The sequence below is a fragment of the Emydura macquarii genome, unplaced genomic scaffold (assembly GCF_026122565.2).
Source record: "Emydura macquarii macquarii isolate MOO-44397 ecotype Brisbane River unplaced genomic scaffold, CSIRO-AGI_Emac_v2 contig_1897, whole genome shotgun sequence".
In the NCBI taxonomy this organism is placed as follows: Eukaryota; Metazoa; Chordata; order Testudines; family Chelidae; genus Emydura; species Emydura macquarii.
In genome coordinates, this window is record NW_027132034.1 from 78,917 (window position 1) to 97,477 (window position 18,561).

The following is an 18,561-nucleotide window of genomic DNA, read 5'->3' on the forward strand; positions in this document are numbered from 1 at the left end:
GGGAAATATCACCGGTTCTTAAACTGATTCATAGCTAATATGGACTCATTTAATTGTCTGGGATAAACCCAGTTCTATCTGACAGGTTCAATTACAAATAGATCAATCCTCTAGTGAAGAGACAACTTCAAGCTGCTCTGCAACATAACGAACAGCTTCTGAGAAAGAGCGGAGACATAATAGAACCCCCCCGCTTCTAATTCTAACATAAAATAAACCAAGAGTGTCCAACAGAAGAGGAAATGCAGCATAGTAGTGTCAGAGAAGGTAATAAAATACAAAGGCAGAGGTCAGGCTAAATTTTAAAAAATCTTTGGAGAAAAGAAGTTTTTGTTTTGTTTTAACTGGAAGAGATAAATAGCTAGGGAAAGTGAGTTCCACACATTGTGTCATAACTGTGATGATCATAATCATTTGCCAACTTAAATCTGTCATTCTGTCTAACTCTTTCCAATGCCCTCGTCACTTTTGAAGCTAAACACATTGAACATGACTGGGAAGTGGGTGAAGCAGTAGAATTATTCTAGCAACATGACTTCTGTTGCTAAATACATGGCCTGTAATCTGAACCAACTAGAGCTTTTCAGGTTTGGCTTTTTCATTCCTAGGAATGATGCTTTGTAATAATCAAGCTTGAAGGCCATGAATTTGTGGAGCACCATGTCCACATCCAAATCTGAGAAAATGGGACAATCTGTGAAAAAGGGTGCTTTTAGAGTGGTAGTTACAAGGGGGAATATATTGACAAAGAGTAGTCTACAACGACCCTGTAGATCTGGATAGTGAGAGGTCAGATTCCTTTCAGTGGAGGGTGTTTATGGTGATGGAGAGTTCTTCAGAATACTTCCTTCTCCCAACTAGCATTACATGTAACTGGTTTCATGCCTTTTAGGGTTAAATTATCCCATTATGGTTCAGGGAGATTTAGCTATGCTACTTTCCCTACCATGTTTCATTCCCAACAGTGTGTTGTAATAGTATAGTATGTTGTTAGATTGTAGGAAAAACAGCAAGGGCTCTGTAAAGGCCTAATGTACAATGTGCGTAAGCACACCAACATTGCAGTGGCTACCAGAGGCATTGTCTAAGGCAGGCACCATGCTTACTGGAGAGAACACCATAGTGTTATTTGAGTTACCCTTTATCAGGATACAATGTGTATTCTCTGTATCTGTCCTCTGATGCTGGCTAGTGTGGAAGGGGAGCTTAAACTAACCCCTCTTCCTCTGTTGCTCCCTCTGGGGTTTCTAGCTCCTCCATTGGACACCCACTCCATTGTAGCCCATTTCTTACATACTGGAAACACTAGGAACAAGAAGGTGCTTGGAACAAGGAAAAAGGGAAAGGTTCCTTGTGTTCGCTCCCTTTTTTTGCAGCAGTTTAGGGCTAGGCACACTCTAACTTAATGGGTTTAATAGGGTCATGGTCTTGACCTATGAAACTACCACTGAAATTGTACTGTGCTAACTAGTCTCAATCTCCATCCCACAGGACTGTCACCAATAGGTTCAATAGAAAAGTTAAGGCATTGCTGAAGTCAATAGCTGAAATAGGGTTTGACAACAAATCAGCATTTGCATTTAGCAACGCAGAATGTACTTTTCCCTAAGTCTTAAAATCTGGGACAAAATAAAGATTCAAGCTGCTGGATTTGAAGGTGGGTAGTGTATACTCACCTACAGACGAAGTGGAATATATCTTAGGAGCTACTTACGACCATATTCTGTTCAATTAGCTTTTTTCTTTCTTTGGGCCCAGAAAACCTGCCTCATTAGACACACATGAAAATCTCCATGTTTGACAGATACTGCCTAAATGCTATCTACTTTTAAACAGATTCCATTATCTTTAATTCCAATGCCTTTAAAACCACCTGGTATTCATCAGTGATTACACATTGGTACACTTCCCACTCTGAATGGTTTAAAACCACCTGCTGGTTACCAGATATTTTGCAGACCATCAGCACACAGCTATCATTTATCTCCTTGTGCGGTATGCTCTCCTTTAATCAATTTATTGCTGGAAATACTATGTGTACATATCTAAATTAATTCTTCTTTGAAATGGTCTTCAGATCCCACCATGTGACTGCCATAAGCAGTTCAGTTCGGTCTGTTGCTACTTGCTAATTAATTAGAGAAAGTCACAAAAACACCAGCTAAGTATTTGGGCAGGGGGCTCTTAATGAGTGAGTCTATTAATTTAAGAAGATTTAGCAATTATGCATTCTCTGATATTGATTTCCACTAAATCCTATCTTGAAATTAAAGAGATTGATGATAAAACCTTTTATTCAGTTCCAGTACAATAGAGCTAATGAATAAATTGGCTGCATGCATATCCCCAGAACTAGATTCATTTAGAATAAATGGTGCAAGACAATGGAGCATGTTATAATTGAAATTAAGGAAGGGGAGGGAAAAGCAGGTATAGTCTTAACTCAATAATATGCTATTCAAACAATGCAGAAAGGAAGCCTTATGTGCCATAGATTTGTTCTTTAGCATTAATGGAGCTTCCTTTCAAAATATCTTTTCTTATTATTGTGTAGACAGGTTCTGCTTGTCTGTTTCCTTAGACTGACATTTCAGGATGAATACCTTATGGAGAAGGCAGCACACAGTAATCTGGCTGACATACTTTTTAAAAAGGTGGATATAATTTTAAAAAGGGACCTCTGGTTTGCAGAGAAAGTGTTTCCTGTTCCAGATTTTCCCTTCTTAGTCCAGATCCCTGTGATAGGGGATGTGCTTCCTGAATCACGCAGGATGTGCAGAGTGATCCTAAAAAAAAGGAGAGAGAACAGGGCATTTAAGGGAGAGCTGAAAATAGGAAAGTACAAACATTCAGCTGTCAGAAGAAGGGCCCATGTTATTTTGCCCAAGTTCATTCCTGACATAACTGGGATTTAGTATGTGCCAGGCATGTCTATGTACCAGCTCTAGATGTTCATCTCTATTGAAGGTGGTCAACTGTGAAAGTCCATCATAGGCTAATAACAAATATAGCATCTTTTTCAGTCGTCTTCAGAGCGTGTATGATATCATATATTGGGGATCTTTGGGACTGTTATATACATAGGGACCTACCAAATCCACAGTCCATTTTGGTCAATTTCATGGCATAGGATTTTAAAAATCATAAATTTCATGGTTTGAGATATTTAAATCTGAAATTTCATAATGTTGTAACCACGTGGGTCCCAACCACAAAGGGAGTTGTTGGGGAGGTGTCAAAAAGCTATTGTAGAGGGGTTGTAGTATTGCTACCCTGCTGCCTTCAGAGCTGAGCAGCCGGAGGGCAGCTGCTGACTGGGTGCCCAGTTCTGAAGGCAGTGCCACTGCCTTCAGAGCGCTGGTTCCCAGCGGTGGGCCTGACTTGACCCCAGGGGAGGCCTGTGCAGGGAAAGAGGAAGTCCTGTCCCTCCCCAGCCCTCTCAGGACTAGCAGCACAGTCAGAGCACTGGCTAGGGCACCCCCAACGCTGCCCCTCCCTGGCTTCAGGCCCAGAACTTGTGAGTTAAAGGGGCCTTGGGCTGGCTGAGTGGGTGCTGGGGGGGAGGGGGGAGAGGGGGAGAGGAGGAGAAGGAAGAGGGAGGTCGCCCACTTGTGTAACTGTAAGGCCAACTCTCACTACCCCAAAAAAGTGAAGACCCCCCTACCACCACCATGCCACCCTCACTTCTGTGTTGCTGCTGCTGGTGGCGGCGCTGCCTTCAGACTTGAGCACCTGGCCAACAGGTGCTGCTCTATGGGCCCAGTTCTGTGAAAGCTGGTCTCCTCTACATAGCCAGATTTCATGGGGGAGACTGGATTTCAGGCGGGCGATCAGATTTCACAGTCCGTGACACTTTTTCTTGGCTGTGAATTTGGTAGGGCCAATCCTCTCAGCTTTCTCTATCTTCAGGCACACAAAGCACATTCCTATTGAGTCTTCAACCAACATCTGTTTTTCCTCTGGCTTTGCCTTCTCCCTCCGTTCCATAATCTTTGTCTAAACTTCTGTTGTCTAAATAACTGCTAAAAGTATGTAACGGATCACAGTAGACCTAGCTCAAATATCTGGTGGCAAACATACTTAGGGCCAGATCTGAAGTTAATTTAAGATCGTCCACTTAAGTTAAAAAATCCCCATTGATTTCAATAAACTTTGAATCTGTCCTTTAGCAGCAATATGGTTATTCAGATTAGCTTCTTAAATGTACTACATAATGTACCCAAATTTGGTTAATCTGCTTGTGTGGGGGGGGGGTCGGGGGGGGGGGAGAGAATAGATATGAGAGATTCTGGCCTTTTAGACGTGCTGCAGAAAATGAAAACCACCATTGAGATAAGAATCCCTGAAATCTTTCAAGAGCTGCAGATGCAAACCCTCCTACTATACAGTAAGCATATGAAAGCCTCTGAGAAGTCCTGCAAGAGAGCAAAGCTGCTCAAAGGAAGTTACTGATTCCCAACCCATCCTGTGATGCACTACTTTTTCACATAATTATAAATACATACATAATAACACATTGTGGTTCTATTCCATCTAAGGACTGCAAAATATTAATGAATCAAGCTTCACAGATAGCTTTGTGAGGTAGGGAAATAGTACTGTTATTGTAAAGATGAGGAGACTGAAACACAGAAAACATAGGTAATTTCCCCAAGGATATAGGGGTTCTGCTAGAGACAAGACTAAAACTCAGCTACCTTGCCTGCTAGACCAAGGCTTTAGCCACAAGGTCATCTTTCTTCTAGTATGTGGTGGGTCGTAGTCTCTACAACCCTAGAGGAAAAAAAAACGAATTATGGGAGAAGCCTTCATATGTTGGTGTGGTACAAAAGTAGCCTTCTCACACTGGAATCTTTATTGTTTAGCTGAGTACTCAAAGATTATAAAGATAGAACCTCAAAAACCAATTCCCTCTCACTGAACATGTTGGATAGCATGTCACTAATACTGAACTCTTTATCTCCATCTCCTCTTTTGAAGATGAATAACTGAAGCTTCAGGTCTCTGTTTCTGGAGAGCTGGTGGTCTAGGTTGTTTCCTCCAGACCCTTACTAAAGGCTGCACACACAGCAGTGGAGTCAAAATGCTCATTCAAAACTATTGGAAGGTGCACACTACAAAGATAATTTATTAATGAGTAATCAATCTTTAATAAAGGTATTATAGGGTAATCCATTTTCAGAGTTAGCAATAACAGTAACATAAATACCACTGTTGGGTAAAGGGGGTATTTTTCAAAGTGTTCACTGCCAAGTAAAAGTGTCTAGTTTAGAGAAATAAGAAATGATAGGCTAAATCTTAAGTATTCACTTTCCTAATGCCAGTTCAGGGATGTGGCCTCCCACACATGGGTTTCTACCATGGACACCATGATTAAAATCAAGCAAAACTCAATTAAATTATATTTTTTTAATAAAGATAGATAATTTAAAAAAATTAAATTAGCATAAAACTAAAACAGAGCACATGCACAAACAGTAAACAATGGTTATTTCAGTAACAATCTCTTCTGTACATCTCTCAGTGGAGATTTAACAGGTTTTTTATTACATTGTATAACACATTATTTATACATTATATACTTAACACACAGTATTACACATTGGAGAATGGGTCACTTTCCTCTAGGTAAGTTAAGATGAAAGTGTATTATTCCCCAATCAGTAGTGAATTCTGTTTTATTGTACCATGGATAATAAAACAGTTTATAGGCAAACAAAGGGAATTTCATTTAAGGGTTGGTGAATCCAGTTTGATTTATCATGAATAGGACTTCTGATTTTAAGTTTTAACTGATAAACACCAATAACACACCCCCAATTAAAAAAATGGAATCTGAGTTTATCCAATAATCACCAGAAAAAACACCGAAAATGTTTTCTCAATTCATGTTGACAGAATCCCATTCTCAGTGTGGTTTGTTTATAAAGGTGTTTATATCCCCTGGCTTTTATTTAAAGGCTATTTGCACAAAGTGGTAATGGAGACTACAGGGGTGTGATTTGTAAAGTGCACTGTGTTTTGCATTAATTGGTGTGTGTAGCCCTTGGGCATTTTGAATAGTGCCCTTTGAAACAGTTATATGGGTATGTATCAAGAAAGAACCTCCCCCTCTCTCAAGCACCTGATTTTTAGGGATTTACACAGGACTCAAAATTTTCTTAAACCCTGAAAAATGAATTAATGACCTAAACAGAAGCCTAATCAAGAATAACCTAAACAGTTTATAAATGGGCAGAGTAAAATGCTCTTAACTAAGTGCTATGAAAATGAAGGAAGTATTTAATTCAGTTTCTTAAAATGAAGCCATCCAAAATTAGTTGTTTAAAATAACAAATATTACTTATAAAAACTCACCAGTTCATTTTGAGTGGTCTGAGACAGCTAGTTAGTGAATATTAAAAATCTTGAATTCAGATTAAATCCCCCCATTTCTTTCTTTGTACGAAGGTTAGCTTTTGTCCCCTCTCCAAGACTACATAGTCTAAACAATATGATGTTTAACAAAAGTTCTCTTTACCTTAAATTACAATAGGATTCCAATATCCCATTAAAATTATTTTAAAAAGAATTTAAATCTAATCCCTTGGCATTGACTTTGTGAACATCACCTGAAGTCTTGGTGATACCATCCCATCAAAGCAGCAGTGCTAGGCTGGAAGGTTGCTTTCCCTTGATGCTGTATTGGGGCTCCTTTGCTTTTCTTATAGGTCTTGTTGCTGATGAAATTTGACATTCCTAATTAAAATGAATATTTTTACACTCAAATGGCTTCTCAGATTAGTAATAGGTTTGTGATGGGGTACCTATGCCACACAAGGCCTGAGTCTAGAGAAAGGGTCAATCAACCCTGTAACAAGCTGCATCTGGGAGATAGTCAGGACTGATAAACTTTTAATTTACAATGAAGCCCAGCTGTGCAAGGAGCAGGCTAAGCTGCTATAAAACCAGGAAGTAGGGAGTAAAAAGGGGTTGTAGTATAGAGGTCTGCATTTGCTCTTTAGGCTCAGACAAAGGACAATAGAAGCCCTAGGATCCTGGTCCTGAGGGAAGTGTGTACTTGGAGGTCAGGGGAAAAGGAGCCTGACTAATATGAAGTAGGAAGAAGCCCAGGGAAATAGTAATGAGGTTTGGAACAGTGCAGATCTTGGCTATTAGTTATAAAGTCACTGGGCTGGAACCCAGAGTAGAGGGTGAGGCTGGGTTCCCTTGCCTACCACTGGGGAAGTGTCACAGAATGGGTGGTGGACCAGAAGACTGCCTGAGACTCATCCATTGGGATTTTTGTACCTCAGAAAGAGAGGACTATACAGTGGCCTGGCAGATATGAAGAGAGAGAATTGGAAGTCCTGGAGAGCAAGAGGGAACATCGGGGGGTGGTATGGTTAATACCTCAGTGGAGCTAATCTTTCTGGGGTCACAAGGAGGCATGCCAGGGAACGAATACACTCTGAGAGAGTTATAGCAAGGTCATTTAATTCCTTATTGGTACATAAAATATTTCACTACTCACACTGCAACAGTATCAACGTTGTTATTGCTAAATGCTTGAATTTAGATACAACATATTTACAACTGAACATCACATAAGTTTATAACATCTAAAGCTATTAAACTTGAAAAGCTTTGCTTATTCTTTAAGGGGAAACATGAGGTTAGAAGTAACCAAAATATTTCCTAGATATACATATTTTCCTTAAAGTAAAACAAATAGAGACATTAGCGTTCATATCAATCAGATACTTCTAGAATTCTTTGTGCAGGTTTCAAACTGAGTGATTTTCTCTTTTAAGAGAGGAGAAGAAGGAATAATAAAGATTTACAGGTAATCCCTTTCCTTTGGTGGCCTTGAAAAAGCACGTACCACATATCAAGTCTTTTTAAAATACCCTGGAAAAATGCCTTCACATTCTTAAACAAGGGGAAGATGTCCTGGTCTTTGGGAAGACAATCCTGGTGGTGGTTTGCCTTTTAACCAGAGAGTTATCAAGGTTACAAGCCATAGTAGCTTCCTCCAAAACATAGGACTCACAATGACCTAGTGAAGTATCATACTTATGTGTGGCAGAATCAGGCCCTAAGCTTAGAAAGAAGTTTTTGACTGATCTGGAAGCTTATGTATGGAAGTCTTCATTAGAAGAGTGCAAAACTACCAATTGTCACCCTGAGAATATTTTGTATATGGAAATTAGTTTTCTCATTGTGAAAACTGCTATTTTGTTTTGGTGAAAAATTCAAAATGATAAGAAAAACTATTTGCATTGTTATAAGACAATGGAAAATAAGATTTTTTTACTAGTTTTTCAGGCAATGAAGTCTTTTTTTATTAAATATTTTGTTGGGGGGAGGTGTTTTTCTTTTCCTGCAGAACTCTAGTCAAGAGAGCAGCATAATTTGTAAAAAGACCTGTTACCTCTAATGGTTAAATGCATGATTTCATCCTACCAACATCAATCATTAATTAATGGAAGAAAACTCTGCATCCAAAAATGGTGTTACATTGCTGGTGTTATGTTAAAGTAGAAGAAGAATTCTTTAAATTCATTTAACAAAAGGAGTAAAAGATAATAGGACAGCTATTTCTATGATTCATTAGCCAAACTCACTATACAACTGCATGTACTCAAACATTTTTGGTCAAACTTTCAAATGTAGGAATCTAAACTATGCATGTAAAATATATGGCCGTAAGACAGGTAACTCTGCACACACACAAAGGGTACATACACATAGAAATACTTGTTTGCACATGTAGGAGTTGACTAGCTCATGTGGCATATCTCCATTGAGGCACTGGAATTATGCCAGCAGAAAATCTGACCTGTACATTTCTGTTTTGTACAAGTCATTATATATTTACTTGTGCCTATGCTGTAGATGCACTTTAAATAGTCACATTTGGGTGTGTGTGTGGGTGGGAGTGGGGGGGGGGGAATCTCAACATTTAAAGGTAGCTTTGAAAACAAGTTAATTAGCTGAAATATTGGGATCAAACATGGAAACATTGACTAACATTGAATTTTTTTATATACATATAATGGTTAGCAAACAAATTAATTGGCTGAACTGAAGATGCAATAGCTATTTTATCTAACTCAGTGGTTCCCAACCTGTGGTCTACAGACTTCTGGTGGTCCATGAGGCTACTACAGGGGGTGCATGAAAAAGAAAAATAACATCCTCACCAAGGAACTGTACAATTTCAGATAAAACTAGTAGCATGTGGTGGTCCATGAAATGTTTGGAGGTTGAAAAGGGGTCCGCACACTCAAAAAGGTTGGGAACCGCTGATCTAACTGATTCTTTTTAAAAAGATAAGAAAGACCTTATCAAAGTATATTTTCAATGTAATCAAATATCACATCTTATGGCAAGCAATGGAATCATTATACTGTATGCTATTTAGTCAAAATCATTTATTTACAATTTCACATTGCACAATGGTCATGATCTTGAATATTTCCTCTCCATATGCACAATGTCTATAAGTGTAGGTACTGGTATGCTTGAAAATCAAAATGAAGTGATTTATAAAAACAATGTGAGGCACTTAGGTGTTACAGTGATGAGGCTATATAAGTATGTAGACATATAAACAGACAGACATGTATATGGAGCTAGGATGGGGAATCCTATTTGGTTTTCAAACAGTCTATCAAAATTATGTGCCTAATCCAATATCTGATGAAGCGAATGAAAAGAGTCCCACTTATTTCAGAGTCCTTTAGATCAAGTCTTAAGATTTTCTGGTTTCCATGGTCTATTGTGATGTGCTTTTATTTTAAGCCACTCTTCTGATGTCTTATCACACAAGAGTCCAGTAATCCCTGGTGAGAGTGCTTGCACCTCACAGTTGCTGTGTGTAAACAATGGCAGCGGATTGAGCAAAGAACTAAGGGTTAGGAATTCCTGAGCTGTACTTTCAGTTCTGTCAGTGACTTGCTGCATGGTCTTGGACAAGTCATCTTTAGTGTCTGGGCTTCAGTTTATTCATCAGGAAAATGAGGATAACACAATGTAATTGCCTATCTCACAGGCATGTTATGGGGATTAGCTGATCAATGACTATGAAGCACTTTGAAAACGCAAAATGCTAAATAAGTGTTAAGTATTACAGCAGTGTGGGGAAATGTTTGACTATTTAATCCACATGGAATGTGTGTGACACAATGAAACCATGAGCCTTAGCCAACCTGCAAGAATCCTTTGCCATCTTTCATTTCCTATGCAAACACCAGATTAAGTTTCCTTTACTTTGGCCAAGTCAACAGTCTAAGGATCTTACTCTGCCTCTCCTGTAGCTGTAATTTATTCCTCTCTTCTCAGATGAACAACTGCTTTTTTTTTTTTCTTTCTTTTTTTTTTTTTTTTGTATGAGAGAGTCAATACCTGAAAAGTTTTCAGATGTCCTCTGGGATTGGGAGTTTTTTTGGCTTTGTTAGCTGCAGAAAATTGAGACAAGAAAGGAACATAGTGAATATTCTTGTCTTGCAGCTAAATCTCCTGTGCCTGTCATGGCTTATTTTACCGTTAATGGTAATGCAAACAAACAAAACCATCAGCTCTTTCAGGGTTTCAAACACTTGCCAGCTAAAGACTCTTCCTTATACAAGCAAACAGATAAAGTTTGCTTTAACTCATGATGTACTGTGACACATAAAGGAGTATTCCACATTATTGGGTATGTCATTTTAAGAAATAATATATATTTAAAGCCACAACACAACATTTATCTTGCTAGTTTCTGGCTAATATCTGATTAACACTCTGCTCTGCCTGTATCAAATTTTGGTTGTTCAGGAATCCTTTAGCCCTGTAAATGCTTTCTTATTATACACTTGTTTGCTACTACTGACTCCCAAATTCTGTTGTAATAATGAAAGAAGCCTGCAGAGCAACATAGTGCAGAGGAAAGGGTAACCTCTCAGTAACTCTCTATTATACACTGACATAATCCATCATAGTGGCTCACATAGGGAGAGGAGAAAAGGAAAAGGAGGGAAAGAAGAGAGTTCTGAAGGAGATAATGAAATCTGAATGCATGACTTACTGCAATCCTCAGTGCTGAACTAGTAAAAAGTACATATTGATTTAAGACATAATCTGGTTTGTTAGTGTGTTTGGTCTTGATCTGCTATTCTTTCATTCAAATGTATAATGAATATTAAGTGGAATGATTTCACCTTTCTGAAAAGGAGTAAAGTCATTTGTTTTATACTCATTGGGTCCTATTTGTTAGCTTTTTATCTCCTGTGTATTTTCTCTGACATTATTCACAACTGACACAGTGAGATCTAATGAAGAGCTTGGATTACCTCCTTCTCCCCCCAGTGGTAGTGTGTGATGTCCATTTGGACTGAATTCTAACAATCCAAGCACTTCAAGGAATACTCCAGCTCATCTTGTGACCACCACCTGCCAGAAATCCAAACCCAGCTGTGGCAGATCATCACAGCCTGGCAAGCTTCCACCACAGAAAAAGTATGTTTTTTTCAGATGTATTTAACTCTTTGAAGAATCTTGTAATGGAAGGGAGCTGATGCTCTGTGTGAGATTAATAGCAATGACTGATGCTGTATTTCAAACCACATTCTGAAAAGTCAGACTGTCATTGAACTAAATAGAGTAGTCTGCTGAGGAGTTCAAGGATGAGAAAGTTAGTACTTTGGGAAGCTTTTTGTAAAATCTCGCCACAGCTCTGATTCAAATGCCATGCACAGCACTCATAACTTGTACTCCAAGCCTTGAAACAGCAAATTCTTAGGCACAGGCTGAACTTTAAGCCTATGCTTATGTGCTTTGCTGGATCAGGACACTAGTAAATACATGTGAATTCAGCAAGTGCATGAAGGATAAAGAGTAGAGCTGGTTGGGAACAGAGTTTTATTGGAAAGTGCCAGTTCCTCAACCCTGAAATGTTTTGTGAACACAACTGAGACTTGATGTATTTTGGGCTAATCAAAAGGCAGGAGTCCATAGGAAACCAGCTAGCTCCCTAGGATGAAAAGGAGCCTGGTTTCCAGCTCTAGGGCAGCTGTTTAGCATATTCCTGACTCAAAAGAGTGCTTTTACATTTACATAATCACTAAATTCTCTCTTCCAATCAAGTGTGCACACAAATTGAAAACATCTCCCTCATTTGTGATATTCAAACATAGGCTGAAGTGACTGGGTACTGCCTCTGAGATAAAAACGTCAGTTATTACAGTTATTTCTGTGCTGAAATTCACTTCAATGAGAACTTCAGCTTTCAAACTCTGGAGGTTTGAAAAAGCTAAGCAAATCATTATCTAGGCCTCTTGGCTGAAATTGTATTGATCATGCCTTCTACCCCTAGTGAGCTGTGTATAAAGAAGTGAAAATCTTGAATTCACTTGATCTCTTATCTGTCAGATCTCAATTTAAGTGCAACAATCAACACCATGAGTGTATGTCTTAGGCCTGGTCTATGCTAGAAAACTAGGTTGGGTTTAACTACATCAGACTGGGGTGGAAAAAATCCATACTCCCTGAGCATCATAGTAAAGCTGACTTGAATCCATGTGCAGATAGCGCTAGTTTGATGGAAAAATTCTTCCATGGATCTAGCTACTGCCTCTAGGAGAGCTGGATCACCTATGCCGACAGAAAAATCCCTTCCAATAGCATAGGTAGTGTCTACACTTAAAACACTACAGTGGCATGGCATTTAAAGTATAGAAAAGCCCCTACTCCTTGCTATCTTGTAAGCTTCTGAAATTACAAATGCAAACATTTAACCATCTTCTGTATCATTAACTTCTCTCTATAACAACCCTCATGCAATGAAGTGGAAGGAGTTAGCTGAAGTCTCTTATCCAAATAAGGTATAATCAGTTTCTTAGAGAGACAACCTTCTGTGTGGACATCTTAAGATGTAGCTAATGAGCCACTTAGAAGGAGCTACTATCGTCTGTGTCGACTGAATACATAAGACAGCTTCAGAAACTACATAATAAATACCCAGTAGACTTTACCTTATTGTATAAATGATGCATTTTCCCTCTCATTTAAAATTAGGTACAGTATTAACTACAAAATCCTGATTATATTATTTTCTACTGGGGATGAGGTAACTGTTCAAATTTTAAGAAGTTTGTTTAAATACAAACAAGAAAATGGTAGCAAACCATTGGAAGACAACCCATAAAGTGACTCTGTAGTTAAAGCTGTCTAAGCTTTTCCATTATAAAGAACCATTTTCAGTGCTTATAATTTTCTTAGGCCCCAATTCAGCAAGGTATTTCAGCACATACCTAACTTTAAGACACATCTTTAAGTGCATTGCTGAATCAGGGCCTTAAAGATTTAGCTTTCCAGCTGAATTTTTTTAGAGTGCTTGCTCTGAGTCAAGGGAGTTAATTTTTTTCTAAGTTTCATCAAAAATACTTTAGCTAATTTTAAAGAAAATATACATTGTTTCTAAGAAATACTGTTCTGAACTCTTTAAAAAACAGCTCCAGTGCCTCAAGGAAAATCGATAGAAATGTAATTTGGCAAGTAGTCCCTTGGTCATACTATTCGTCTGATAAGAATTGGATTTTATTTGGCTAAATTATAAGGGTGTACAAACCAGAGCTTGGTGAAATATTTTGCATTAAACATTTTGGAAAAAAATGCAGATTTGGCAACACTGAAATTATTTGTGAATTCATGTCAATTTTACTTAATTGTTTTCTTTTGTTTTTTAAAAAGCAACTAAAAACATCCCCAAAACTGCTAAATATTTTGGTTTGACTCTTTTGAAATGAAACATTTTGATATTTTTAGTTTGAAATTACTTTACTTCAAAATTTACTTTACTTTGGTTTAATTTTTTTCAGAGTTTTAAATGATCAAAATCGAAACAAAATGTCAAAACAAAATATTTAGTTTAATCTGAACTGAAATATTTTTTGATTTCTCAATTCACTGAAAATATTTGATATGGGTTTCAACCAAAACAATTTTTTTTTTGCATTCCCAGAGAACCAAAATTCCATTAATCCCAGCTGTAGTAAAAACATACTTCACACATGCATACTGGATTGTGTTAGATGGTAAAATTAGCATTGTCTCAGCATTACATTGGCACTGCACGCATGCATAAATGAAGAAAAATGTGTAATGGTGCACGTGGAAGGAGGTACAGTATGGAAGAGTTAGTGCCCTCTTCCACATGATGTGTGAGGCTATATACAGAAGGAGGTAGGGTTTAGAAGTCCTATCTCTTTCCACGATGCATGGTTTTGGTGCTAAGTAGCAGTGTATATTAAAGGAGAAAGTACTGTAAAGAAGATCTGCTGCCTTCCATGTGATATATGTCGGAGCATACAGAAGATGGGTTTTGAAAAGAATCTTGGTTAACATAGGGTGAAGATCATCGCTGTGGTTGGGGGATGTATAGAAGAAGGAGGGGCTCACTCCTGATTGATTGCATATATCAAACAATATAGGATGTTCTATTGTTATACAAGAAATAGAAGAACATGGTGTATTTGTCAGTTTCTTCATTTTCCCTTTTTAAAACAAGTATGCAATGCATGAATATCCATAGAAATCCAACATCAAATCAAATCCCCTGAACAAACTACAGCAATGTGGCAAAGTGAAACACTAACCGTCAAGAAATGACAACCTTAACATTGTCCAGTGTAGCCTTAATTGTGTCTCCATGTGCACACAGTCTTTACACAAGGTGACATTATTTTTCTGTCCAGAAGAAGCATCTATACACCTCAAAGAGCTAACCTGTGGCTCCCTTCTTTTCCTTCATTGACAGATTCACTTTACTTCCAATCCCCCAGGCCTCAATGTGATCTTTGACCTGACACTCAGACATTCTAGCTTCTATAGCCCTAGCTTCCATACCTCTCACCACTCCACTTCTTAGTCTATCCAAAATGGCTGCCTTTTTTTCTCTTACTCTCAACATCCCACCACAATATCCTCTCCTTGGATTGTTTCCCTGTCCTCCTTCCTTCTCTTCATCAATAATCCCTGCCCTCTCATTCTCCTGTCTTGTTTTATTTAGGTTTCTTTGGGTCAGTGAATTGGCTAAGGTGTATAAAGTGCTGTATAAATTGATGGTGCTCTATAAATGACTTAATATAATACATATTCATTTTAGAAGTTTGAACTGAGGACAGTGTGTAATATCTCGGAGACAAAGCTAAACCCAAAATAAAGGGTAAGCATTGAGACTGAGACCACCAGTTAATAAAATGAAGACCAGAATATACTTAGTGACAATGAGAAGGGGGAAGAGAAAAGATAGGTTCTGTCCTAACAGAGAAAAAATCAAAGCCATGAGATCCCAGTGATGCAGACAGAAAAAGATTCTACAGTCCAGGAAATCTATTAACTTGCAATTGCTTCTGCACTCTAGTTATACCTTCTAGGAAACTATGGAAGAAAATCCCATGCTAAAGCAATGAGTAAAGAAGACTTTAGGCTTGGAAAATAGTAAAAGATATTGTTCATTCCAACTATTTTGGGGAAAACACTTATATGCCTGTGCAAGAAATACTCAGGCCCTATTTATTTGTACTATCATAGTGCCTCGGAGTGCCAGGTGCTGTATACAGAAGAAGAAGACTGTCCCTGCCCCAGATGAATAAAGGATCCTCTCCTTCTTCCACTGAAGTCAATGGTAAAATTCTCATTGACTTTAATAGGAGCAGGTAAAAACTCAAAATAAATTGCATAGTGTTTATTAGAAACTGTGATAGATCTATACAGACAGCTAGAAAATACTTGGAACAAGGCATATATTGGGCAGATGAAAAAGCTGATATACAAGAGAGAGAGAAAGAGAGAGAGAGACTGACTTTGAAAAGGTACGATAGCAAATGAGTGCTTTTGTGTTTGTGCAGTTGTGCTCTTATTTTGTACCAGGAACAGCTGGATGGTAAACAAAGTAAATAATCCAGAGCTGAAAGAGAAACAAAGTATCTGTCAGCAAGGCCATCTCATATAGAAACTACATTCAATTAGAAGAGAGGAGAAATTCTCTAGTATCCTCTTAATGAAATCTAGGAAATGTCATTTTAAAAAAGAGTCTTATTGAAATAATATTTACTGAAGTATAAAAGTCATCCTTCCAATTACCTGTTGCAAGGTTGGGCCCTGATCCTGCAACCCCTGACACGTGCTTAATTTTAATGATGTGAAGAGTCCCTTGATGCCATTGGTGTTACTCAAGATTTACCTCAGTGTAATTGAGTGCAGAATTTGAAGCAGACAACTTCTTGATTTTTTTTTAATTTTATTTATTTTTTTGGTCTGGCTGAGAGATCTCTTAAAAAAAAACAGCTCTTCTTTCTATATTTGGAGAATGGAATAAAAAATAAGGCAACACTGAATAGCTATGAGGCTTTTGGAAAATACCAGTGAAATGTTTGGCAAAAGAAAACAAGTTAATAGATGAGTGAGTGACTTATGGAAAGAACTTATATTTTAGTAAGAGAAGAATAAGGGTTGACCTGGAAAATCAAGGCACATCAAGCACTTTCAGCATAGGAGATAGAAGTCTGTGCAAACTAGTCAGCTGGAAATAGGATCTCTTGTAGTCAAGAGACTTTCATGCTGAGAACAAAATACTGAAGGATTTTGATAAGTAAAGAGGAGCTTCTCAGGGAGGATGGTATAGAGAGTTCACAGAAGAAAGAATTGTGTGTCAGACCTAAGAAACTGTAACTGATCAAGATACCAAATAATGACTGTAAAATTGCCTACAAATAATTGAATTAGTTAAGCACAGGTTGGCTACTATATCACAATGTATAGGTTTTTTAAGATTGAGCTATTAAGGTTATTTAAATAGGGTTAAGATTAATATAATTATAAATAAAGGTGTTTTTTTTTTAAATGTAAATAATTTATGCTAATTTTTAAAATAAAGTATTTAATGAAAGCATGGCCAGGAATTCTAGGCTCTGCCTATTATTTTCTCTGCCACTCACCTACAGGGAGATCACATACAAACTGCTTGGAAGGCATGCCCAGTCTAGTGGTGATCAAATATATGATTATACAGAGCACACATTATACTAACACCAACGGAGCTGAGTATTCTTGTGAAGAAAGGGAGAGAGATTCAAACAGTATCTTCTCACAATCATCAAATGAGAAGTATACTGAATCAGTGTCACAAGCGGGGAGAGACTCTTTGCGGAGAGATTTATCTGATCAAGATATTGCAGGGCATGAGGGCGCTGATGAAATTAGCTGAAAGGGAAGCATTTATATTAGAGGCAGAACTTAATACTAGTTCAGATGGAGGAGAAACTAGGGCCACAAATCAAAGTACAAGTAATCATGAAAATGAACATGCAAATGTAGGCACTGATGTGCCTGGTAGAATGAGGACCATGTTATTAGGTGTATTACAATATACCTGCCACCTCTCAGTGCAGTGTTCCTGAATCTCTGTTAGCAATTGCAGAACAAGAATGAATGAAATTAAGTGAAATGCTGATTATGAAGAATATAGAGAACAAAGAACTCCCATTCGTAAGTATTGCTGATCGTTTCAATATTACTAGTTTGGTCCAAAAGTAAAAGAAAAATGTTGCTGTGTTGGGGTGTGCAAACCACACACTGGGACAGAAAAGGTTAAAGAGCAGTTCTGAGCCCAGCTGACTCTGCCCTGCTGCACCTGGAGGAGAGGCTTAAAAGAGCCAGATAGCTCAGAAGGGGGAAGGACCTATCCTAGCAGCTCCTGAGTAAGGGTACAGCAGGAGTCCAGGCTACAGGGGGAGAGGTTTCCAAGCAGCAGATACCCCAGCTGTACAGAAGGGGACTAACCTTTCCCTAGATCTAGGGAACCCTTCACTATAGCTTGTGATGGATCATTTGCAAGGCTTTTGACCACACTTTGGACTGGGAAAATAAGTGGTAGAAATTGGCCCAGGGAGGCAGCCTCGCAGAACTTTGGGGTGTTTGCTGTCGCTTCCTCCTGTAGAGCCTTTGGTAGGTATGTCCCCCTACTAACCACTCTGTTGTGAAGGGGGTACATGCCTCTTCACTCACCTTGGATATAAGAGGGTTAGAGAGAGTGTAAATCCTGAATCAAGGGCATGCCACTCACAGAGGTCTGGAGATGGGCTGAAGACCCTTCATTGTCTGGGAACGCTGAAATTTATATAAAAAATGTGGATTATGTGGCAGTGATTTGGCCGAAGGGCTGAGTCATACCTAATTGAAGAGGGACTGCCACATAGCTACCACCTGTCAGGAATGTGGGGAGAGAAGCTCTCCCATTGGTGTAAGAGCATCTTCATTTCAGCACTACATTGCAGTGTTTTAAGTGTAGCCCTGCCCTAGGACAAGAAAACTATACCCATTTTACTCCTCAGGTGTGACAGAGTCATTTAACAAGTTTCCTATAAATCAATGACAGTTAACAAGTTTCCTCGAAGTACCAGGGGGGTTATAGTCTGTGTTTATTTTTACCTAGCAAGGGCCAGATCACCTGACCTGTACAAATGACTTTTAATTTGTGCATGGAATTAGATGATTTGCATGTTACATTAATAGGAATTCTGGAAGGAAGTTGTTCAC

General features: G+C 38.4%; 2 long non-coding RNA genes across 2 annotated transcripts; one reads left to right on the forward strand and one right to left on the reverse strand.

The window, feature by feature from the left end:
* Positions 1-2,287: 2,287 nt before the first annotated feature.
* On the reverse strand, positions 2,288-6,735 carry LOC137159773 (uncharacterized). Its single transcript, XR_010921730.1, has 3 exons — positions 6,612-6,735; positions 4,698-4,773; positions 2,288-2,786 (listed from the first exon to the last, which is right to left on the reverse strand). It is a non-coding gene; the product is annotated as an uncharacterized lncRNA (long non-coding RNA).
* A 4,714-nt stretch (positions 6,736-11,449) lies between these two features.
* On the forward strand, positions 11,450-17,511 carry LOC137159778 (uncharacterized). The gene is made up of 3 exons (XR_010921734.1): positions 11,450-11,481; positions 15,556-15,680; positions 17,435-17,511. It is a non-coding gene; the product is annotated as an uncharacterized lncRNA (long non-coding RNA).
* The last annotated feature ends 1,050 nt before the right edge of the window (positions 17,512-18,561 follow it).